At 43.7% G+C, this 25,856-nt stretch overlaps 1 long non-coding RNA gene across 1 annotated transcript; it reads right to left on the reverse strand.

The window, feature by feature from the left end:
• Positions 1-12,605: 12,605 nt before the first annotated feature.
• LOC118173052 lies at positions 12,606-23,555 on the reverse strand. The gene is made up of 3 exons (XR_004753982.1): positions 23,208-23,555; positions 13,137-13,252; positions 12,606-12,984 (listed from the first exon to the last, which is right to left on the reverse strand). It is a non-coding gene; the product is annotated as an uncharacterized LOC118173052 (long non-coding RNA).
• Positions 23,556-25,856: the final 2,301 nt, after the last annotated feature.

Below are 25,856 nucleotides of genomic sequence, written 5' to 3' on the forward strand. Positions count from 1 at the left end.
ACAAATTGTTTTCAAGCTTGAATTTTCTTCTGTTTCACGTTGTCCTTGCGGCTTTCAAATATGTTTCTAAAATTCTTTCTTCTAAATCCAAGTCCACCAAGCACAGGTAATTCAGCTTTTCTCTTCTTCTCTGAAAGTATCTAACTGGGAAGAGAAATCTTTGTCTCATCTTTAAGATCTGCAAGACCCTATTCATACTTCTAAAACCTTCAGTGACACAACCAATATCTTTCCAGAGGAAGAGCCTCTTGTCAGTTTAAGGCCTATCAATTGACTTAAACATGGGCTATTTAGCATTTTTGAGTTCCTCTACACAAACAAGAGGCTAGCCGAATACGAATCTAAGAAACCATAATGTGGTTTGGATCAATTTAATTACATTTCAACTTGCCTTTTATTTTTTTTCCTAAACCACCAAGACTGAGCCTACCAGACAGACCAACCACGATAGGTCAGTCACCACAGGGAGCTCCGTTCTGATATGGGTAATACCCACACTCCTCCCTGACCTATAATTCACCAACCATACGTAGCTGTCTCTGGTTTCCCCTTCCAGTCCTGTTTATGAAGACTATTTTTAGCTAGAGCAAATGTCAGAATACAAATGAAATTAAAAATGCAATTAACATTGCCAGATATAATGAGTTGTTTAATTACCCTTGAAACTAGGCCTTGTGAAGATCCAATAAACTTTGAAGTGCTTTTGTTACCAATCAAATTAACAATCACAGAGAACACCAGGTTGTTTGCAGTACGCAGGTACAAGAGTCTAATAGTTGGGACACCAGAGCAGGGAAACGATTTGGCCATTAACCCGCTGCGGGCTGTTAATGAAACTTCAGCTTTCCTCCCATCACGCTTCCCATCAGAGAAAACGCCTCGCAAAGAGGAGATCTTCTCTCGAGGGCTTGGACAGCAGCAAGCACAGCTGGCCCTGGCCTCTGCTGAACCTGCTGGCCACGACCATCCTGCTCCCCAAGAAAGTAGTCATTTTTCCCAAGCCTTTTTGGGGAAAACAGCTGCATTTAAGGGTGAAATAAGTGTGCATTTTTTAAAAATGGATTGTACAGTATTAACACCAATAAGGGGCAGGATGCTTGTACTACACAATGCAAAATCTTAGAACTGTGGGACTAGCAAGCGTCAATGTAGCAAGATGTGTTTGGAAAAGAACCAGATTCAACAGGGACTGAGATCTACATGGTTCTTAAAAATCACACTTTGCAGAGCAGGTGAAAGAACACGTCTGGCCAAGGGACTTTTTTTTTCAAATATGCCGCAGCAGTGAAAGGTCGGGCTCTCCTGGTTGAGTGCCTGCTGCTCTGCACCCCTGCCTCCCCACATGTACCACAGCACATGTGCCATCCATGAGTCCCTCCCACGTAGATCCTCTTCCTATGTGTCTGCTCCAGAAAGGTTAAGCCATTGACAAGTTGTTCAGCCGGACTGAACCCTTAACAAACATACAAAATCGGGCAGGATGCTATGGATAGAGAATATTTTCCTGAAAAGAAAAATGCTCCTTCTTCAAAATAAATTTTGAATATATTTTTTAAACAATTCCTAAATATTAAGACAAATAAACTGACAGACTGGAGGAAAAAATGCTCTGCTCCTCCCTGTATTTATACAGTAGCAGGAACGTCCTTCTTTGTAAGCAAGAATGTATTCCATCGCTATGTATTTAGCATGCATCTTGTCTGCTAGACTGCTGACAATGGAGTATGATAATTGCAATTATGGCAGTGACTCTTGCGATATAAATACATGCATTTTAAGATAATTTATTTCCAACAGAGCTACGAAGCATCCATCAAACAGTAACTACTTTCATTTCTATCATTCTGCATTGCATTTTGCTTAAGTGGCCTAACCCAGGTCTGTAGAGAAATACCAATAAACAACTCAAGAGCTTAGCCATTTACTGAGACTTTTTAAAAAATAACCAAAACACAAAACAAAGCAAAATATTTGTACCTCTCTACCAGATTTAAATGCCAAGCAGGTATCCTTCACGTAAGGTTAGATTAGCCTTTGCAACCGTTTTTATAATAATGGAGATCCTGACGGGCCCTTGACTATGCTGCCAGAAAATGGCAGCACAATAATTACTTTTCGTCTTTGTTAAGATATTGCTCCTGCAATTGTGAAGCTTTTAACACAGGATAAAATGACAGTCTTAAGTAATTCTCAATTACAACATCTCCTAGCATCTGTCATTTCACTGGACACTTCCACTTTCTTTATTATTTCAGAGCATCATTAAATCCCTGAGAACGGAAGGGAGGATCACCTCCGGAGACCCCTAGCCCAACCCTGCCGCTCAAAACAGGGTCAGCTACAGCAGGAGGCGGCTCAGTACCGTGCCCAGTCAGGCTTCAAATGTCTTTGGTACTGGAACATGGATCTCTCTCTGAGATCGGTTCTTCTTTGCTAGAGGAGCAGCTCTTTGTGAACTTTAAGGAGAAGGGAGGATGCTGAGTGAAGTACCAAACTTACCTTCCCAGACAGGGATCCGACACCCAGGCCACGTGAATTGCCCTACTCATGCAGGGAGGCTTGCAAAGCTAAGAACTGAACCCAAATACACCGAGTTTTGGGGCCAGCTTAATTCATTGCTTACTTGAATTCTTCAGTACAAAGCAATACTTTAAAAACCAACTGGCAGATGTAAGACCAAACGTCCCGAATCTCACAGTGCCGTCTCAATGATTAACTTCTCCTCGGTGTGGAATATATTTCAAATGCAGACTTTCAGCTGGAGACTGCTTCAGAAAAGAGATCAGGCTGACACTTGAGAAGAGTTTTGTGTTCAGCCCTTCATTAAGGCTATTTTCTGAAGGTTAAAGCCAGCAAAAACTGCTTCTCTTATAGCTGCTTTTTCATATAGATACTTAATTAAAAAAAAAAAAAGGACTTCTCCCCAAAGTTGATGATTTTCTGTATAAGAGAAGCTATTTATGTGATTATTACTTTTCTCTAGACAAAATCAACCCCTAGAAATTTTTGATTAATTTGCAGCTTGATGCATAAAGAGTGAGCTTGTGAAATTACCAGAAGTGGTAAATAAATGATTCATGCAGGTTGGTTTTGCATGAATAAATTATTGGTTCCTTCTCTGTGCTTCATTTGAGAGAATAATGCAAAATTCATGCTATTCTATGCAAATAGAAAACCTTTTATAACATTCTGACATAATTATAGGTGTTTGCTAAGAAACATGCTTTTGGGGGGTTCTCGGGGGGGGGTAATTCTTGGTATCATTAATGTCATGGAAGGAAAGATTCAATCAATAAAATATGTCATTTGAGGACATTTAGTATAGAGACTTACACCACAGAATTAACACTTCTGTCTTCCTAAACCGTTCTCTCTCTGCTGGGGAGGTGATTGGATCCATACCCAAAATACAACGTCCCTACAGCTAATGCTGTAACACAGCCTATGACTGAAATGAAATCACTGTGTATCATGCAAAGATGTGTATCCCGGAAGATTTTCATTAATGCCAATAAAATAGATGGTGTTTAAACTATCTTGTAGCCAAGGAAACAGAGAAGCACCTGACAAGCATTACCCCTTCAGCTTCCTGCTTCAGAGGCAGCTGATCTAAATAGTACAGCCCAGTCCCACAACAGGTAACGGCAAAATTAATTCTTAGAACGTTAAGTCCTCAGTGCCTGCTTTCTATAAGAATTGTGCATAACAATCATTTCTTCTGCCATGCTAAAAACGCCAAAGTATTTCTTGATACCTACCATTTGACGCAACAGAAAACATCTTCCTTCAGAGCTGCCTCTGGCAGAGCCAAGGACAGAAGAAGAATACAACCTTTTCTTCCCAAGCACATGAGAAATCTCGCAGAGGAGTGTAACAAGCTCAAACTGGTACCAGCTGCCATCACAAAGCACCCACCTGAGCTGCAGCCCTGGGAGCCTCCCCAGCTCCCCACCGGTGGGCTCCCCCCAAGTCACGCAGCCCCTCCCCTACAGGGCAGTTTCATTTCAACAAGGTTTTGCTTTGAACTTTTCCCAACACGCAGCCAAGTTACCGGTGTGCTACAGCACTTCAGCTGCTTTCTACTACCTGTGCACCTACACGTATGGTCCCGTCCCTCCCATTTCACAATGATGCCATTTCGGTGATTTAAATGTCAATTCATACCGTTGTCAACAAAAGCAGAATTAATTTAACTGCTCATCACCAAGAAATTCTGTTAAGGGGACTTCACCAGAATAACTGTCCAAAATTTTTGGAAACAACATCCTTCAAAAGTCTCAAGAATTTAGACATAAGAACATAGAAGTTAGCTAATTAGAAATTACTTGTCTGTGAATATGAAGACACAGAACATTCCAAGTCTAAAGATTACCTTTAATCTGCACGTTAGCAAAGTAAATGTTGTGCAATAACACTAATGAGAAAATGGGTGGGAGCCAGAATAACGGGAGGAAAATTTGTGCTATCAACAACAATATTTTCTACAAAAGTATTTCTCCTGCCATTCTGAAGAAATAAAACATACTAAGCCCTTCAAGAATGTACTTGACTTACTTTAGATAATTCAGAATGAATGAAATTAGGATTTCCTACTTGATCAGTAGTTCATATTTGGGGTACGTTTGCACAGCCGCTTGGGCATATTTGCAAGTGCTTTTCCCCCAGGACAGTTCTTCTGTTGTCATCCTCTGTCTAACCACTATTTATGTCCATGATAGACATTGACTGACTGATGGAATCAATCACTCTGAGGATTACAAGCAGCATTTTGCAACAGAGCTGCATGAGAAATTGCCATTAACCGAGATGTCCGCTCTCACCTCCGTGGCTGCCGGCTGCTCAGACGCAGTCTCTCCTCTTCAGTTCCAGCCTTCACTCCTTGATCTCCATCCTGCTGTATTACAACAAGCCTGGGTTACCGAGAGACTTAGCCTATCCTAACTACCAAACATGGACAGGGATGCAGTAATTCCTCTACCAGGCTTTTTGTCAATTGCAAAGTTAAACAGCACTAACTCACGCGCTAGCACACCACTGAACAGCAATCCAGATCCTGCTCCCCAGCACTGATTCCCCTGGGACAACAGCTTCTACCTATCTACATTGAAAGATGGAATTCTAACTTAGATGTGCAATACATACTTAATTCCAGTTTATGAGAACTCATTATCTGAAAGGTCAGCCCATAAAGCAATGGGACATTTCTCAAGTTCCAGGCATCAATAGCTGACCACATGCTCCTCAACTGATCCTGCACTCAGCCACTTCCTCAATGCAAGAGGCACCAGGAATTTCATCCCCAGGAGCAGGTAGTTAAGCCTGAGCTGATTTACAACTAGATAAATCTGGCAGATTTTACGTGTTAAGTGGGTAATTAGCAAGCTAGAGGTTAAACAACCGGAGTATTCTGGTGCTGCACTCCTAGCTTGAATGCCCTTGATAGAAATCAGGGAGGTAACTACTCCAAACATTTTTGTTTCTGTACACAATGTGGCTGCTAAAATTCAAAACAGACAATTTAGTGGGTGGATCTGTAATTAAATTATTATGGCTCGTATCTAATTAAAACAGATTTCAAGGCACTTTTCAAGCTGTGGTTGGATGTCAGTTTGAAGTTGCCTCACACAGCTTGGCAAGCAATCACACTGAAGGAGGGCAGAGAGAAACAGCATCCAAGACTAAGAATAGGAGGATCTAAAAATAAAAATGTTTTGGAATGGCTGCCTTTCACTTTGAACCCAGCATTTCATTATTGGCATTATACCATCCCACACCACAGACTTCTCAAACAAGCCTCGAGACTCTTAGGAAGAAATAAGAAACAACTGAAAATGCACAGACCATGGCTGCAGCTCAGTTCTAAACATAGTTCAGCAACAGCAGATGAGTACAAGTCTTCCCAATTTCCGGCAAGACAGTTTCTCAGAGGAGATATAATTACCAGGCAGACAACACAGAGAGGTGTAGCCTGGTAAGACACACCACGCATCGTGATCCCAGAACAGGCTTTCTCCAACACAGACTGTCCCAGCTGGTTTTGCTGGTGTGCAGGACAGAGGCAAGCACACCCCGCTAGGAAATGCCGTCCTGGCGTGCTCGGCTGTCGGTGCCGCTACGCGCCCCCAGCCAGGAGTTACAGGACATGCACAGGGGTTTGATGTGACAAGATGAGACAAATCCATTTTGATTCTTCAAACACAGACTTACCACGTGGAAGGTAACTGAACGTTTCTAGTTGCTCTGCACCATGGCTCGCAGCTCTGAAAGGGAAAACAATAAAATAGTAAAAAGAAAAGCTAGCTTACACTTAAAGTGAGAATTCTACGCTCCGCTAAGGGTTGGGGTCAGTCGTTAACTCACCTGAAGAGCAGCAGTCTTTTCCTGTTATCACAAAAGACGTATTTGAATTTTAGAAGTATTCAAAAGTCCCGTGTCAATATGATTCCTGTTTGGACAGCTATTTCTGATTACTGTGCCCTTGCCAATACACAACGCCAAAATGATGATTAGTTTTCTATTGACCCAAGCCTCTGAGAAACAAGGGTGGGAGTTACAAGACTGCCTCGTCATAAACTGCGCAGAGGGCTTCAAACAGGAAGGTTTAATGATGCTGCTGAGTTAATGACTGTGCATTTCTTAGCTCCCTTTTGCAGTCACACTTCCAAACAAGCCGAGCTGTGTCCCATCACTGCAGCGGGACGCTGCTTCCACCCCAAGCTCAGCGCCGAGCGAGCGGCCACACTTCGAGAGGAGGATGGGAGCTCAGGCCCACCAGCACGCCCGTCCCCGTGTCCAGCTCACTAACACCTCGCCCCTCTCTTTTTCCTCAAGCACTTGAATATTTTTGAAATGCAAAAAGAGCCTCGTTCACCCAGGCGCTAATGGAACTGCTATGACAAAACTCAGACCAAGGCGCTGAACACTGCCCTGAAAAGTAATTAAGTGAGTAAGACTATCAGCAACTTGAAGTGCTCCTTCATTAACAAGGGGAATGCAATTATTTTCCTGCCACCTTCCCTTACTCTGCTGGCCTGACACAGAGGACTGACACTGGAAGCAGCCTGCCTTCTGCCTGCCGGAGCACACCTACATACGGGGCGGCAGCGGGGCTGTCAGGGCTCCCAGCCCGGCCAGCCCCTGCCAGCCAAGCCCAGCGGTATCCCGCAGCCCGTTAAGGGCCTGGCATTTTCAGGAATAAGAATAAAAGTACTGCTGAACCTCAGCTGCTCGGTGATGGCACACTCGCACAGCGTAACTCCAGGAATTCTGTCTGAAGCCGTGTGTTGCTAAGTGGTAAGCGTATCGCTACCTCAGTCTTCTTTTCTAACCTCATTCTGAATACATTTTTATGACAATAGTGTATGAAAATGTAATTTCTGAAACTACTTTAGGCTCCTGCCTCATCACAGCTCCTAAGCTAAGCAGTATCAGTTGGCAGCGCTATTTGTATTGATAACCTTCAGCGGAAAATCAAGACTCCGCACCAGGCGACATGAATAATTCATTACGGCACCCAAACGCTACCGTAGCACGGGGATGAGCGAGCCTGAACCTCGTATGAGGGGCCTCTAAACAAACAGATGAGCTGTCTTTTAACTTATCCAAAAAGCAGAGAGCTCGCCGCTCACAAGCCTTCGCGGAGCACTTCCAGCCACCGCAGACAGCCGGGCTGGGGATGCAGCTCCAGCCGCACACGGCAGTCCTTCGGGGCACGTGTCAGCACATCCGCGAGGCCAGGCCGTGACAGCCCGTATCGCTCAGGGCGACGTGGCTGGAAGCAGGGGGCTCAGAGCCCCAGCGGCCCTTCTCTGGCCTGCAGCCCGTTGAAGACCCTGGGACGCAGCTGTTGCCCAGTTCTCCCACCTGCCCTGGGATAAGGGCGACGCGCAGCTGGAGCAGCAAGGTGCTGCCCAGGGGCCTGGCAGCTCCCCGCAGGGCTGGGACAGGGGAGGGCTCAAAATACTTGCTTCTTTCCTCAGAAATCTCTGGTGGCGTGCGAAGGAAAAAATCAATCCCTGCCACATCGTTAAAGAGAACTCAACTCAGCGATAGGCTTCCGATTGAAAAGGATGAAATTACAAAGTAATTAAGGATATTAATTAAAGAAAAATTGACCGATGGCTTCCTTGCAGATTTGCTCTAACAAGCAGAAGCATAACTTAAAGGAAGATGGAAATACAAATTAATGTATTTCCCGTTAAAACAGCAGAAAGGATAATTCTCCTCGACGTCCAGTCGCAGAGAACTCGCAGCAGCAGGCTGCACGGTGTCCCAGTAGCAGGAGAGGGCTGTATGCCAGGCTGGTTTCTGCTAACGCCGCTAGGTAAGCTGGTCACCTGCTAGTTCTGAACTTGTAAAAGATTCTCGTACTTTACAAGAACACGTACTTACAAATTCTGTCTTTTCCTTGCATGGCTATTATCTCGCAGTGATGCAGCATGACACGCCTCATAACTTCCTGAGCCTGTAATTAGGGTGAGAGGTAGCTTTTTTTTCCTTCCCCTCTTTTTATTAACAGTAGTTAGCGACTGACAGCCCAGAAAGCCACTGGCCTGGAAGACAGCTGTGACCAGCAGGTAACGGCTCAAAGGAGGACGCCGCCTAGACTAGGGCTTGTCTACAACCGGCAGAGTCACAAAAACAAAGCCCAGCCGAGACAGCCGTGTGTAGTAGTTGACATTTAAAAATGCCAATGCCACAGCACCTCTGTACCGAGTTTGCTCCACGTCTTCCGGGGTGGAGCGGCAGTGTACAACACACATACAAGTAACTCGATTAGACAGTGAGATCTATTTGAGATTAATTGGTGAGTAATGAACCTAACGAAGTTTATGACCCTTGAACTAGGAGTAATACAGAGGTACAATGTCAACAGCAAAGGGGCAGCAGCTGACAAGAGAACCCTTCTGCGAAGGAAACAAAATCCTTTCTTCTTTGGCTGGAGGCAAAGGCAGCATCAGGCAATTTCACAAGTGACAAGTGCACTTTCTCCTGAATGGATCTAAAACATCAAACTAAATAATGTCTTCGCTCTTGGTGTAACCTTTGGTAATTGTCGGAAGAAAAAAATTGTGATGCTTTTCTACTCGAGAGCAGCATGTGTCATAATTTATATTGAGACATTTGAGCAGCAGCAGGAACATGCGGCAGAAGAAAAGTGTTTCTCTTCCAATGCATACAAACCATATCTAAAGTAGCACAAGGAACAATGTTCGAACGATAAGCAGAGCAAGTCATAAAAAATTACAATGGAAGATTCCCCCTAGGTTCCTTGTTGTCCCTTAATTTATTTTTTATTTTTCTAAACTTCACCTGAAAAAAAACGGACTTAACGTCTTCAGAATTGGAAACTGATTCATTCCAATATAAACTGATTCGTTCCAATATAAATAAAAGGTAAAGCTGAACTCAGGTTTAGGATCAAACTTGCAATTTCCAATTATAGAAAAAAAGTTCTCCCCAGCTTGGGCACGCTGTGATTTAGGAAATCTCCTCCCCTCTTGTTTTTAGCTTCCTAGGCTTTGTTTCAATTAAATGTCGGCAAACATGAAACACTGCAGTATTTAAAAAAGGATTAACCCTTGGATACTGTGGAGGACTAAGGCAGCTGGCGGATGTTCATCCGCATCCAAGAATGGTGGAAATGCTGCTGCAGTCCTGGAATTCAATGCAGTTCTGCTGACTGGGAGTTTTTCAGAATCTGGCTCACAGCATCAGACTTATTTCCTTCCAATTGCTGATTTGGGACAAGAAAAAAAATCACAACTGTAAGAAGCCATTAGAAATTTCGAAGTGGGAGTCTTTTACCCATGCTTTAAAAACCCCACTTGCATTTCCCTTACCCAACAGCGAGCAAAGAGCCCCTCCAAGCTTTTGTTTGAGCCAGCACAGGCCCCGGAGAGGATCAGTTCAAGCACCTCTGAGACAGGCTTACGCATCTGTCCCATTATTATTCTGACAGTCACAGGAATTGCCAATTTCCTTCTCCCTAATGCCCCCATTTCCCTCTCCAGCTTACAACTTGTCTGAACAGAACACTCTAGCTCACCAAGCTGAGAAGCAATTCTTTAAGATCCTTATTGCATTCCGTGCAGTTTGTGCGTTCCAATTTTTCTGGATGCACCCCAATTGCAATTTCTCCTGTGTGCTGGGACCTGTCTCACAGGGAGCTGCACTCCCTTCTTTTAAATCATTTTGTTATTTCATTGCCATCTTATCTGATACCCCCTGACCTGTGCAGAAGCACATGTAGCATGTTTATGGTTTGATTCTGCAGTACACAGGGAAAATAATCAGTAGAAGACCAATGCTTTCTGTGATTGGCAGTCCGGTCTTCAGCACAGAAAATACTGATGACCACCCTCCCACGTAGAAAAGCATTGCCCCTCACAGCACAAGAGGTGAAAATCTTGGAGAATGATTTCTTTTCATTTCTCTTTTCGTCACTGGTTACTGGAAAATGGATCGAGTAATCTTGCTAGGCCCTACCAGTCATGTCTTATACTTGCAGGGGATCATGAGAAGGAACAAATAAATTCAACACATTTAACACGGGGAAACTTCGCTAAAAGCTAAGCAAAAATAGAAGCTACCGAAGGAAAGAAAACTCTTAGAGGGGAATGAGGAAATCCACCTCCTGGCATCCGCACCACCAGCACGGAGTTGTACAGCCACGTACTGCAGCAGCTGGAGCACAGCTCGGCGGGGCAGGAGCAGAGCGTTCCTCACCAGGGCCTGGGTGCTCGCCTCCCAGTCAAGTTAAGCAGCAAGAAGAACGGAGTTGCACTGGAATTTGAGCAGGTTAAAGGAATAGAAAACAAACACGCCAGGCGAGTACCGACCCTCGCTGTGCACGCTGAGACTCTTTAGCATGCGTATTTATAATGAGGACCTGCTGTGGAACTGTCAGCGCTTCTTATACTAAAGAAATTCAAACTGAATACTGAAAGAGACAAAGATTACTTGGAATTCAGCTAAATGTGCGCTTCTCTCTGACATAACAGCAAACCAAGGAAAAGAGGTTTTAATTTCAGTGGGTGGTGCAATTTTATGACAAAGGGAAACAAATTTTCATCGAGTATGAGTGACATTTCTGAAAACTGTTTTAGCTTTGTTTCCAACCATCACGTCAAAATAGCTTTGGGTGTTCCCATTCAGATCAGCCCCGAAATCAAAAGCCTAGCAAACATCTCCTTCCTACTGCAGCGTTTTGAAGTCACCTCTTCATTTTGGTGAGGAATTCCCTTCCCCTTTGAAATTGCCGATATATTTTTTCCAAAATACAGGGCTACTTTTCTGCATCTGCTTTATTGTACGGTCCAGGAATGACAAAACAACATCTCCTGAAATGCTGTACTGCCTTGCAGATATTCATTAGTTTAAAAATATATAAATAAATCTGTGCTTTCAAAACATCCTGCAGTTTTTGAACTGCAATTACTTGCTGAAAGTAATTTCCAGCCCTAGCAAGCTACATAAACCCAGCTTCCTACATCCATGCTGAAATTTGAGCAGCGGGTGCTGGGAAGATGTACGAAGGTCACAAGGCCGATTTGATACAAACGTCATGATTTCACAGGTTGTCAATTTATCATCAGAATTCCCTGTGGAGGCTCACAAACAGGTCCAAGGAGAGAATAGGTGCTCTCCTCTCACACACACAGCGGAACAGCCTCCCTTACAGCCTTCTCCTGCCATTGCCTGCAGTCTAAGACACAAGCCGGTTTATTCTCTACTTTTAGCAAATGCATTTATGCTCGAAGATGCTGCCACTGAGAAAAATAGCAGATTTAGAACCAAAGGTTCTCATATGGCTTTGTGCTCATATGGCTGATCTTGGTGAAGGCAGAAGGGCAGTACCAGCTGGCCTTTTTATTTTATTTTTATTAATAGCAAAAGAGAACGATGCATCTGCTAGAGTCACAGCACAGCGCGCCAGCCCGTAACCTTGTGTTTCTAACTCGGGAGTGAGCCCACCCACTTGTGAGCTGCTCCTAAGTGTCACCCCACAGTTGGGAAGCTTCTGCTGCTTATGATACATCCAGCTGGGCACAGATTTATACTGATGTAACCCAGCCATCCAATTCAAAGCTTTAAGTATCGTTACTAGACTCGTGGCTTCTTCAGCACATTTTCAGCAAACCAGCATCTCAGCTACAAGAGGGTGTTTATTCTTCTCCTGTTTTTTTAACTGACATTGCTGAAAATGACTGCAATGATTCAGAAGCAATGACTTGAGATCACCCTGGTTGGCTACCCTCTGGCACTCGTGTCTGCCACGGTAAACACATTTTTCTGCCCTGGCCAGAAGATACAGGCCAACTGTCTGCTTATTCCCTTTAGGAAGGACTGGTGCTAACGTTGCTAGCTCACACAACTACTGGTTTATTTCAGAATACGAAGGAGATATAAATTAAATGGCATTTAGTTATGAAAAGAACAAAAGCAAAAAGAGACTGAGGAAGAGTTGTGACTTTTTGTAGCATCAGTTGGCTTCACATGGACGCAGCCTCCCCCAGCACCTGGCCACACGTGAGACTCCTTAGCCACAGGGGTGGCACCACTGATGACACAGAATCACAGAATCGCAGAATCAAGTGATCACCCGATGGACCAACACGGCAACTGGCTGGCCCAACGCCCTCACCTGCTGATACAATCACCACCTGCATTCAAACTGTAAGAGAATGCCCAGGGCTCCCAGTGCTCTGTCTAGCCCAGGTTGGCTCCGGTGACAGAGATTACACCCCCGCTTTGTTACGTGCTCACGCCGTTCACAGAAAACTTCCAGGGACAAGCACAGGAGAGGGGTTGTGCAGATCAACAGGAGCTGCGTAGAAGTGAAGCACTCCCAGAACTACACGCTGAGGTTATGAAGTCCCACGGCACAGCCTAATTTTATTGAGTGCCCCAAACCTGAGCAATCCCGAGCGGCTGGAGGATTTATGAGCAGAACACCAGTGCGGTCAGGTAAAACAGCCCCTGCTGGGTAACGAAAAATACACAGGCAAGCCATCTGCTATCCAAGGCAGCAATAAAGCAGTCCCTGCAGTACAGATATTTACGGGCATCCAAGCTCTTTGAGCTGTGAGTTACTGGCAAGTTGTGACTATACTTTCAAAGAGTTTTCACCTTACCGGCTGCTCAGCAGCATCGGTTGGAGCAAACACTTCTGTTCCTATCTTGAAGAATTAACTAAGTTGGAAACTGGTTGTAAAACCGAGACGGTGTGTGTTTCATCAGCTGTACAGTTCTGTGTAGGCAAAGAGAAAATCAGACCAAGAGGCACGAAAAACACCTGTGTGAACGTGTCTGTGATGATGACCAACGTGACCGATGCCAACTAGTGAAGCCTATTTTTAGAAGTACTTCCCTTTAGCCTCAGAGGCTGAACACAGAAATGCAAAATGACTATTGTCTAGCATCACCCGATGTTATTGACCTCATCCACTTAGCCATCACAAAGAATACACTACCACGGTATCCTACACATCGTGGTGCTAAAGAAGGAATACGTGAGACCCCTGTGAACCACTGCAATGGTGGGAGAAGTCTCCACAAGCACCAATGAGTTTGTCCTGAATTGCTGACCTTTTTTTTCCGTCAGAAGCTGAGGACATACTGGGATTTCTGCAGAGCAGAACACTCGCTTCAACACTTACTGTGACTTGGCATTAAGCTGTAGTGTAGCACTAGACAAGTTCAACAATAAAGCATATCAAAAGAGTGTGAAAAGACCATGTCCCTAAACTTAATTGACTTGCTGTAAGCATCAGCTCCCTGAAGCTGGGAATAAAGCCCAAAAGCTTGTAGAAAGCCAGAAAATGAGAAGTTTGACAATATACAACAACTTATTATCCCTGATTTGAATCAGAGCGGATGAGGTTATCAGTCTCCTTTTTGTAATGGCAGTACTTTGAACAAACTGGTAGTGGCCTGAACATTAAAAAAAAACACAACACCATAATTGCAATCAAACAGAGCAAAAACCCCAAATGGTACAATAGAGAGCTTCTCCTGTTGTGCAGCATTCTGCAACGCGAGAGCTGCCACCAGCACAGGTTGGCAGTAAGATGAGCCATTTCTCTCAGCTCCTCTCTGCTTGCTGTGAAAAATAATGATCTGTTGATCTTGGTTTGTCATTCAAACTGTGTACCCACTAAGTCAGCATCTGTCTCCTTACTGGCTCTTCTTCTGTGATGTTTACCAACAGTCAAAACAGAACAGAAACAAAAACTACAAAAGAACTACCAAAAAACACCCTTGCAGAGATGCTTTTAAAATGACATTTGTCAAAAAGCCCTGCCAATAATCCCCCCCTGAACTTCAACACTCATCCATAATGATATTATGACCACATGCATGTCTACATAAAGACCAGAACAAAACAAAGCAAAAACCAAGCAACCCAACAACAAACCCACAGATTTATACTGTACTTCCGATATCAATACAGTTTCGAAGGTTGTTGCCCCCGCACTTCCACGATGGAAAGTGAACGACAATGGTTTGTGCTCAGCTATAAAGAAGAAGGCAAGGTTTGCATGACAAATGCACAAAAATAAAGACTTAAACGTTCAAAAGCATAATGACTTGATCGTTATCCCGTTGCTTTCTAAACCAGCAGCTTGGCAGGTGTTCCCCCCAGCAGAGAAAGCTTTCCAAATAATTCCATCAGCGTGTATCCTGTGTGATCTCATACACCTTCCATAAACTCAAGGAACAACATATCTAACTTGTAAAGATGAAAGTCTGAGATTTTGAAATTAAGCAAACCACTACAGCCACCACAAGATACAATCCAAAAGAAAGCACCAAGGTATCCACTGGCAAAGCCAGTGTGGGAGGTGTGAGAACAAGCTGAGGTTTGTGTGTGTGTGCCTGAACCAGCACAGGTCACAGACCAGCACCCAAAACACAGCACACTTACCAAGCACCACAAATCAGTTCCAGTCTTTTCCTCTGTTTGGAAGAAAAGGATTTCCAGATAAAAGTAATGTTGTAAGGTTCCCTGAAAGCTACTCTCTCAAGTGAGTGGTGTCATTTCTCCTTCAAATTCAGAGCTAGTGAGTGTTTAAGAATCCTACATTAAAGATTATTAGAGATTAAACTGGCCCATAGGAAAAAGAAACGCAGGACAGTCATTACTGCTTTCAGAATCAAAATTTGCTTCTACGTTTTGGGAAGTAGTGTCCTAAGGTGTCTGCACAAGAAGTGCTGCTCTGCAGAGACAGACTGGAAAAGAAGGATCTTCACCACACAAGGGACAGCCTGTGCACTTTGAGAACTAATGCTGATTACCTGAATTACAAGTTATTTTCCCATTTGAACTCATCCCTTGCTTAATTAATGCAGTCCATTAAGCACTAAAAGTAAAGACACTGTTCCTATTAATTGGTCAGCATTAGTGATCTCTCCAAGCAGGCTTTTAATTTTACACTGAACTCACTCGCCTTTCCCGACTCCTCTCTGGAGTGTGCAATCACCAGTGAAAGGTTCCCAGCTGAGCATCACACAGCCTGCTTAGGCCAAATGAAACCCACAGCACTTGGCCAAACATGTAAAAGAAAGCAGAAATGTTTAAAAAAAACAACAAAACTTATGCTCTACTATTACACGTGCAGCAGGGGACATGGAAAGATAACACCCAGGTTAGAGCTGTTTCGGCAGCCCCCACCAGCTAACTAATACACAAAGTATTTCAGGTACAGCGATGCTTACAGCAGAGGCCAGTGCTTTACTTCAACAGAACAACTGGAAAGCATCGTTCTTCTGAGGGTTCTGTGAACTAACGTGTGGGTAGTTGGCCTGAAACATCTTCTGCCTCATTCTTACGACAAAGTTAAGGGCAGCGACATGCTGGTTTGCCCTTCTGAGAGGCAGAGAAGCTCGGTACGAGCAGCCTTGTTAAACACTGAATCTTTAAGAAAGAATCAGATGTTTGCTGACATGGAAGCCCAGGCAAGCAGAGAAGAGCTGGCAGAGGGGAGCATCAGGGCCTGCACCTGGGACAGAGAGAAGCAGGGAAAAAGGTTCTCGCAGCTTTGGCTGGTAAGAAAACCAAGTCATCCACAGAACCAGCTGCACCAAGAGACATGGAAAACAGCCCGTGCTGAAGCTGCGCAGTGTCACTGAGTGGAGCATTCACACACGTGTTCGGGTCCCTTCTTTCATTAGAGGCCTTCAGCTCACCGGGCTGGAGCCACGGTCGTTGGCAGTGCTGAAGGAAATCCCAGGAGGGCAAGGATTAAGTTCATTAGAAACAGTCAACGCGGAGATGTTAAGAGACCTCCTGTGAGGCCTGGTCCTCTCCTGCCCCAAAGAGTGGCTCAAATTCTAATTAAGAAGAATGCCCTTGGAAATAGGTTCTCATTTAACACTTCGATAACGTTCAAAACTTCATTGTTTGGTCTGGCACTGCACACACGATCTGTGTGCACAGCTGCCCAGCTGTGTAAGAGAACCAGGCAGCTGACTGAGCAGCACTGAGGTCGTTATTGGACACACTTGCAAAACCCTCCGATCTGCACAAACAACATGCAAATTTGGATTTCAAGTGTATCCCTATCTAAGCAATTTGCATGAGCAGGCAGATAGCTGAAGAGGGTGCACTGTGAAGAGATTTTCGCATTACAAACACTACAGTTGCACCTGGAAATAGAAGCCAGCTGTACCACTAACAACGCTGCAAGCACAGAGCAGCCCTGCCCAAAGGAGAGGGGGGTGTACGGCCCCAGGCCTGGCTGCAGGCAGGAACCGTCCCAGCATCTGAAGCTGGAGATACACTGAGGCTTTTGCAGGATCAGGGAGTAACAGGCAAAAGAAAAAACAAATGGAGACAGCAGAAGAGACAGAGAGACAAAAGTCCTCCGCAAAACACGCAAGTTAAGCCATGGAAAGATGGTGCCCACCTGAGTTATTTTCACCTAAAATTATTTCATTTTTAGGGTATTTTAGTTGAAGTCTTCTCTGACTACCACATCCTAAAAGATTTATGAGCTTGTTCCAGCTCTGGACTACTCCCAAGTGGAGTTTGTATCCCCTGCACCCCTCAGTGGGAGCGGAACAAGAAGAAACCTGGCCAGAAAGCTGACATCTTTTGGATGGAGACAAAAAAATCCGGGGAGAAACTGATTTGGGAGAAGTTGCTAAAAGCTGTAAGATGAGCCTGTAAATGATTTAAATGTGGGTTTCTCCCCCACTTTTCAGTCACGTGGCCAGTCTATCCATGGCAGTACATTAATATGTTTTAAGCGGTGCAGCTGGAGAGGGGAACAAGCCTGAGCCAGCCCCCCTGGCGCACAGAAAATACTCTGTCCTCCCCGTGCAGGCACCAGGGGCTTCAACAAAGCAGAGCAGGGGCTGGCGCTGCCGTGAATCAGCCTTCTGTGCCCAGCTGCCTGGCCGCCTCGGGGATGCACCCTCCGACACATTCAGACATTCACGTGGCGTTCAGCTACTCCACATCAGCACCAAAAAAAGTGAAGGGAAGCTTTTATGCTCGCTGCAGTTTAGCCAATGCCCTGAAAGAGGCAGACAGCGCTCCTGATCCCAAAACGTGGCTTCTGTGCACAGGGCAGAGATGAATAGCTCAGGAAGCATTTCCACAGCCCAGGCAGGCAGGCTGTGACTTCTGCCAGGACTGCTCTTAACAATCCTCCAGTATAAAATATCTCGAATATCTCGCTTTATGCAAAAACCGCAGTTAACTGATGGCCTCGGTTAAGCCACGCTGTACCATTAAGTTCGTTCTGAAGACACAGACCGCTTATTTCGTATGAATTTTCATTTATTGCGAGAAAGTGCGATTATTCATTGTTTGAGTGCATTTATCCTCATCTTTCTAGCCCAACTCTGGGAAGGCTTACCTAACACCCCCCCCCTTTCAAATCCCCATTATAGCCCAGCAGGAGACAAGGCAGCACACAAAGAATGTGCTCACTGATCACAAAGACCCTTCCAGTCCTTAAGGAGGTTCAGATGGCAGAGCGGCACGCGCGGTGCCCTAGAGCCCTCTCCATGGAAAGCCAGAAGTAAAACATTCCTTAAATGCACAAGAACTACGCCTTGTGATTTGGCTCCGCAGAGAGAGATTTCTGTACTAGACAGGAAAGTTTCAGTCGTGAAGGTGAAGGAGCAGGGAGAGATTAATTACGTAGCGGAAAGGAAACAGGTACCGGCGTTTCCCAGCACTGTCACTACTTCGCCACTACAATAAACAACATCTCTACAAGTTCTTTGTTTCTAGATGATCCACAGTCAGATGCTAGCCTGGAAATTTCCTTGCAATGAATCCTGGAGTTTAAAGAGCTGATTGGAGAGAGCACATTTAGGCAAAGACAAGCGATGAAAGAGTTCTGCCTGTTCCTGATGCATCCCTGTGAAACCCAATTCTTCTTTTGGGGTTCTGGATAGATACAGCAGCATGTTGATGTAGATCCGATGAAGTGATCTAAACATCCCTTCACTGGTTATGGACTTTAGGGGAGGCATTTCTAGGTGCTGACACTACAAGGCTGGTTCTCTGTTCCCTCTGCACACGCTGAGGGCTGACCTCTTTCAGACTACCGTTTGGTCTGGTCGGGTGCCCACGTAGCGCCGGACTTTTCTCTAGAGATGAATGTCTCTTTCAGTTGAGTATACAAGACATCGGTGTGGGGAGAACAGTGCATCCCCCACTGATAAGCCCCGCTGTTTCAGTCTCCCTTATACGCAGACAGGAGGTGTGGACACCCAGCACCGTAATGCAACTCCTCCTCTGGAGGACAACACATACGCGATGCTGCGCACATGAGGGATGAATCGGTAAGAACTGGCTCGATGTTGGAGAGCAGGCAATCAATATGAGCACACTTAAGATTTTGCAGATTAATAAATGGATTTTACGGGAATCCTGATGACCAGAGGCTTCAGATACATCCTTGACAACCATTCTGTATTCTCAATGAGTTAGGGCCATCAGCCTACAAATTGCTAAATAAACAAAGTCACTACTCTCCTATTGCCCAGTATCACTTCTTGAAAGATCCAATTTGCTCCTCTTTAAAATCCACCATAAAAAAAGGGGTTTGAAGGACTCCAGCCTTCCTTATCTATTATTTCATCTGACCATCTGCCCGGGTCCTACAGCAGCAAGCCTACTTTCTATTGCGGTTAGTAGCTAATGAAAGGAAAAAGGAGATGATCATCCATCACTCTGAAATTGTCTCCTTTTGTTTAGAGAACCAATCAGAGGAGTTAGCAGGAACAGGACAATACACAGGGGAAGCACAAGCAACTGACTCCATCCCTGCCAGACATCTCTGGGCTAGCCAGCAGCTGGGTTTCCAAGCGGTGTGGCACAGATTAACACCTGTAAACATCTTAGGAGAAGGGCACATCAATCATTTTACCACTATTACTCTTATCTTGAGTAACTGACCCAGCCAGAAATGTAACCTGCCCTTTTTCTACTGCTCTCCCTCATTTAGAAAACACAGCTCATACTTGAACATTTCTTAAAAGCAGTTAGAAAAATAACGGTGAAAAAGAGACGAGAATTAGAAAAAAAATCTGAAGTACATTGCAAGATTTTTCTGAAAGGAAAAGATATGCTAAGTAAACATGATTATTTCTGCCAAAACTCAGTAATTCACTAAAAACTACCAAAAATTCTGTAATAATAATGCCAAACAAATATATATACAAACACTCATGTAAGCAGTATTTACAAGCACTACCGTGCTTGTCAAAAGATGAATGTCCATGCTCCAGTCACATAATGCTGGTAACAAAAAGATTATGCATCCTTGTCCAAAGGAAAGAATTAGTAACTCTAGTGGTTCCTGATCCCAGAAATCCTTACTACCTCGAGCAGTATTTGCATATGTGAACAGTCCCCCTGCCAGCCCTGCTGCAGTGCAGCTTCGCAGTGTGGAGAAGCAGAAAGCAGAAAACAAGCATTCTGGGTAGCCGAATCCCCTGCGATTGCCCCGTCCTGCCCGTCTTCAGGCAGGAGTCTCTTCTCTCTGTTCCTGCTACAAAGCTGCTCCCCTTCTCTTTCTCCAGAGGAGAACAAAGGCTCTTAAAGAAGATAAAAAGAAAGAAAGAAGGAAAAAAGGCTCACCCTCACAGAAGGCAGAAAACTACAGATGTAAAAACTTTCTTTTATTGTATATTCGGCGCAGCTCTTGTTTAGATACCAAGGAATAAAAGCACAGTGAGTTTCTCACGAGTGAAGGTCAAAGCCGGGGTCTCTCTTCCAGTGTCCCGGTTTACACTGCATGGTCACAGCCAGCTGCAGCACATCGTACAGTGCTCCTCTGGCAGAGCAGACGTTGCAGAGTTAAGAAAAGCAGGAGCTTTACAGGTATGGCTTGACCTGAGTGACAGCTATTTTCAGTATCCATACCTTGCCAATTTTTATATTATTACATTGTAGAACAGAAACACATAAATATTAGCATCAAATATAATTACGCATTTCAGAAACGAGCACTAAAGAAAACTACAGACAGTCTGCGCAAGAGCAGATCCGTGACTATCCTGGATGACTTCTTTGTGTTATGATGTGACACAGGGGAACCAACTGCAGTTTCCAGAACTGGATTTAAATTAACGTCTTATCACAATGCAAGGTCCTAAGGGCAACGAGGTATGAAGTAATAGCGGCTGATAATTCTAAGATGCCAACCACTACTAATCATTAAGACTTAAGTTTCCAACCATTTCTGAGATTCCCCTGGTAACAGCTACCCTAAGCTTGTTGACATTTTTTTTTGTTTGGTTTGTTGTTTTTTTTTCCTTCGGCTGCTCTGAGCATTTCTATTTGGAGCCTAAGTTTTCATTTTCTTGGAGTGTCATTATTTACAGCAATCAATATAGCTACGACAAGCAAATGGTCATCTCAAATTTACTCACTGATGAGAACACAGAAGTAAACCCAACATTTTGGTTTACATGGACATTTTGAATGCCTTCCTATAAATATCAGGGGAATTATTTCTCATCAATGAAGTATTTGTATGTCGGTCACGGCAACTAACAAAGCATCCTATTATTTCTGCATGCCCCGCTTCCTTTAAGCATGGCAAGTGTGCAAGTTAATCACCTGTCCAGGACAGCTGGGAGAAGAATGCTGCGGCAGCACCGTGCATTCTGGCGACATCTCCTAATCACACTGACAGCAGGATTAGCATGACACCGGCTGGTCTGAAGGGGAAAGTATGTCCAGCATGCTACACTCTTGGTGTGTTGGTGTTATGAAAAGAATGCCTAGGGTAATCATTCCTCTTAATTGGGTAAAAATAAAACAAAACAAAACGAGCATTGCAAATTACTTTTTCAGTCCAAATACACTTCAGTTTCAGGCCAGAGACATTACGTTCAGCTGCTGCTAGGTTTTCTTTTTTAACCTTTACAGCTTCCATGGTTTATCTCCTTTATCTAAAAGCTTTCTAAAGCTAAAATGCCTTTATCCTTTATCTCCTGCCCACTGCAAGGCCACTACCTCCTTCTGCAAAACATACTGTGCTTGCTTGCCAAGTATCCACAAGCTTTCTGGAGGCCAGAAAGCCTGGCATACACTTTCTGCCTTCTTCTCCTCTACTTCAAAGGCACTGAACCCAATTGTATCTCCTAATAACTAGTGAATTTTTGTTCTGTGACAGTACAACTAATTCCTCAGCACACTATGCCACTACTGGGAACCTCTTTATCATGAAAGGTTTTAGATGTGTCAAATAATGGCGTGGATATTTCCGTAATAGCTATTACATAGCCTTAAATTTCAGGAAATGTTCTTAATTTGTTAAACAAAAAATATTTAATAACTATTTAGCCCTTGGCTGGTCATCTTTCACCCGACACATACATATTCTTGAAACCTCTCTTCAATACCATGCTGAAAATCACAACCCACACTACTGGCATCCCTGGGATTTTGCTGGTAGTGTGGCTGGAGAGGCATGGATAACTCATGTGGTGAAGCAAGAGTTTTTCCCAAAACCATTTATCATCAGAGTATGATCATCTTTAAATTCACCTGCTAAAATGGCATATGCATGTTTTGTACATTATGAATTCAATTCGTCATTGTGTATTAGCATTTGTCTAGCTCTAACAAATGAGTAGCCTGAGGAAATCAGTGGGACTTTCCATTTAGTTAACATTAAGCTCGTCTTTAACTACCTTGATGAGTCAGATCTGATGTTTCCTTGCTGGACAGACTGCAGCATACATATGCAACAGGCTGAACAGGGGGGAAGGCTTCAGTTTTATCAAGGCCCCAAGCTTTATTTGCAACATTACATATCATTCCTTTAATGTATAGCAGTGCAATAGGGGGCTGGCTCCAACTGGGATTCGGAGACATCACAGTTTTAAGTAAATAAGTAAAGCTGAGGAAAAACAGTGATGATAAAGAGGAGAAAAATAAGTTCTATTTCTCAGCCCTAACTATGGTAGCAAGGAACTTAACAAACTTGCCAATAAAGCTGGCAACCACACACACACCATTCTGTTACTGAAGGGACAGAAAATACTAACTTTTCTATGGGATTTTTAAAAGCTCAACAATAGTACTTGATCCAGTTATATATCTGCTATAAAATTGTGTTAGAAAGACCAGGAGAAAGGTCTTACTTTTGTGCCATATTCTATTATGTCGTTACAATAGTCTGCTATAGATTTTTCAGCCACATTCAGCTTTTCAAGACTTTTTCAAAAGGTTATTCAGAAACGGCAACTTACACATGCATAAAATAAGGAGACCCAATAGACAGGAGACTCACAAGAGTGACCCCAATAAGTTCATGTGAGATTGTTTTTTTTTAACCTCTGCAACAGAAAATAATTGCCCCTGAGACACCGGCAGATAACGCATCTGTGGAGAATGGCTGCTGGATGCCTAAAGACACAGGACAGAGCACCCAGAGTCACTTAAGTCAGTCTCAGAATGTAAGGATAAAATAGCCTGACACAAAAGCACTTACAGAGTATCCATGCCACCAGGTTTGTGAACAGGTTTCTATACACGCCTAGTAGCTCTGTGGCTCCTTTTTTCATTAATATACAATTTCAAAGCTCACACTGTAACTACATTAAAACCTTGAAAACAGCTCCACCAGTAAATAGAGGACCTTACACAAAAGGGCAGTGGTTTTACTCCTTGACAAACCTGCGAGAAGTCTCCTTGCACCAGTCATTATACATTCCTAATAAGCACTCACCATTCCTCCTGGGACAAAACTGCACACACCGGTGGGCCCTCTGTCACTTCTCTGACATCCTTCTGAAAACGTGTCACCCGTGCGCCCCAGAGGGCAGCAGACCACGTCCGCTCAGCATGCCCGGCCACCGTGCTGCAGCTGCTGGAGGTTGCTGGGCTAGGAAGCCTCTGGCACAGCTTCTCCACACAAACTGTCGGAGGGGCGAACTACAACCAGAGAGAATAACAAGGAAGAGAATGAGCTAAAAGTAGCTAGCAGGGTGAGAGGGGCAAGAAGAGTTCTGATAGCAAGTAGTTTGTGCTCTGGTCTTCACAGAGGCAAAGCATGGCAGCTAAATAGTTTTAACCATTAATCTAGTGCCTCCACACAAAGCAGTCAGGTTTCGTTAGCAGCTTTTCTACTACACTTAACTTTCCATTTGTTTAAGTGCCAGGCTGCACCTGCAGGCAGAAGCCCACCACTGAAGCTCCAGCTAGTGTTGGAGCTTCTTCTACTCTGAGTGGCCGAAGGCGTAGAGCCTCTCTACTCATGCAGTTTGACTTCCCTTCTCAGAGAAGCAAGGCCCAGTAAACATGTTTTTCCAGCATCCTGATTCAAGCACCCCCAAGGCATTTAGTAGAGAACAGAAATTTGTCTAATTAAAGACCACTTTCTGAAATATTTAGCCCTTGCTGTCTTGCTCAAGGTCAAACGCTAAGCAGCAGGAGAACAAACAGATCTGCTAACCTGCAGCAGCGTGAGGAATTAAAACCTCATTTAACTTCAGTACCAACCTTGGTATTTGACACTGTCAAAACATTTTTTCTTTTTAAAGCAGCAGCAGACTGAGTGAAGAGGCAAAAAAAAAAAAAAACCTGGCAATGAAATAAGATTATATAATTTATTTCTTTTGTTCTTAATTAGAAAATTTTCTAAGAAAAAGGTTGCTTGAGAATACGAAGCAAACTTATTTCTAAACCTAATTTTAATGGTTCTGCTGGATTACCTATTTGGATTCTAAATTTAAATTAACTGAAGGTTTTCCTCAGGCATATTATTCACATTAAACAAGCAGCGCCTAAAACATCTTGAGCACACCCTCCATTTTTTCTTTTTTTTTTTTTTTTTTTAATGAACAATGGCCTCACGAGTCATTTGGTCTGGTAAACAGGTAGAACATTATCAGAATTTATGGATTAAAAAAAAAAAAGAGTGAACCAATGTAATCATCCAGTATCTTTTCTTCAAGAACACTAAGGCATCATTAAAAATTCCTCCTTTTTTCATATTAAAATCTAACTGTCAACGTTACTTTATCCCTGAATACCTGTTTTTCTGCTTATTTTCTACCCTATTTTTCTGAATTCATCATTCATCGTGAAACAACTGGGCCAGCAAGCACCAAATTTTATGTCAGCGTGATGCTCTATTTCAACAGTTCGTCTGACATTTTAACATACACTATAAAACCATACTGAAAATAAAGCACGTCAGTAACTGGGAAGTAGCAGCTCAGATGAAGGAGTTCAGCAAAGTAGAAAAAAAGTTCTGAACACAACTGGCAGATCATGGCCACTAAAAAAAATCAATTTGGTTATTTTAAATTATCTTGGAAATTTAAAAAAAAAATCTACTTCTGTCTTGGTTTTCAATGTAATTGATATTAATAGCCCCATGGGCTTTAACATACACTAACCTCCTGCTAGAACAATCATGTAGTCATCAAGAATTTGCTTCCAATTTACACTTACACACAAACGGAATTTGTTCCACTGCTGATCGTATGACTCCTGATGCAAGGAAGGGATGCACAAGTCTTGCTGTAACAATAAAAAAAGCAATGTTCAGCTGCATGGCCAACCAACAGAAAACAAACAAACAAAATGATACATTGCTGCTACACATAAAACTAAGCATCTTTCCCCCATTAACTGAGAGGGAAACAGATTCCAAAAAACAAAAATGCTATTCAGATCAAAACAAAAATATTTTGTACATTATTAAATCCCAGTTATTTGGTCTCAGTTGAGAGGCTGGCAATTCAAGTTTGAGACTCTGTTCTTCACCAGACAGAATTTTCAAAAATGAAAAGCAAATTAACATATTTGACATGCTCAGAACTGGGAAACACAAACTGAATTCATCAGAGACGATCTGAGACTTCTGAGTCACACGTTTTCCAGCCAGTGGAACCTGATTGTTAAGAAATGGGAGGAAGAGTCCGAAATCCTGATTATTTCCAGGATTTGGGTGGAAGCACTGCTAGACCAGCACACGTGGAAGAAGGGCACACGAAGACAGGCCGCCCCACAAGCACCTCCTTCGGCCCTGCCTACGTGGCACGGCATGGGGAGGTTAACACAAATAAAGAAACCAAACCAGAACCAACACCAACAAAACACAGCAGTTAGAACTGAAAACGTGGGGGGATCTGGAGAGAGATTTAAGCTGCTGAATGTCGCTATCAGCTCCCGCAGACTTCAGCCCAGCCCTCACATACGTCTCTGAGCGCTCTTTGAAAGATTGCTCTGCTGTCCCCCTGGAACTTAAATTATTTCGGTTATCACTTGAAAATACTGTTCCTTTCACTTGCTTTGAGATACAACTGCCCAGGCAGCAAAGGCCCAGGCAGGTTTCATGGTGCAGGGCTGGCCGCAACGCCACAGCTCC

This window comes from Oxyura jamaicensis, chromosome 12 (genome assembly GCF_011077185.1).
Source record: "Oxyura jamaicensis isolate SHBP4307 breed ruddy duck chromosome 12, BPBGC_Ojam_1.0, whole genome shotgun sequence".
Lineage (NCBI taxonomy): Eukaryota > Metazoa > Chordata > Aves > Anseriformes > Anatidae > Oxyura > Oxyura jamaicensis.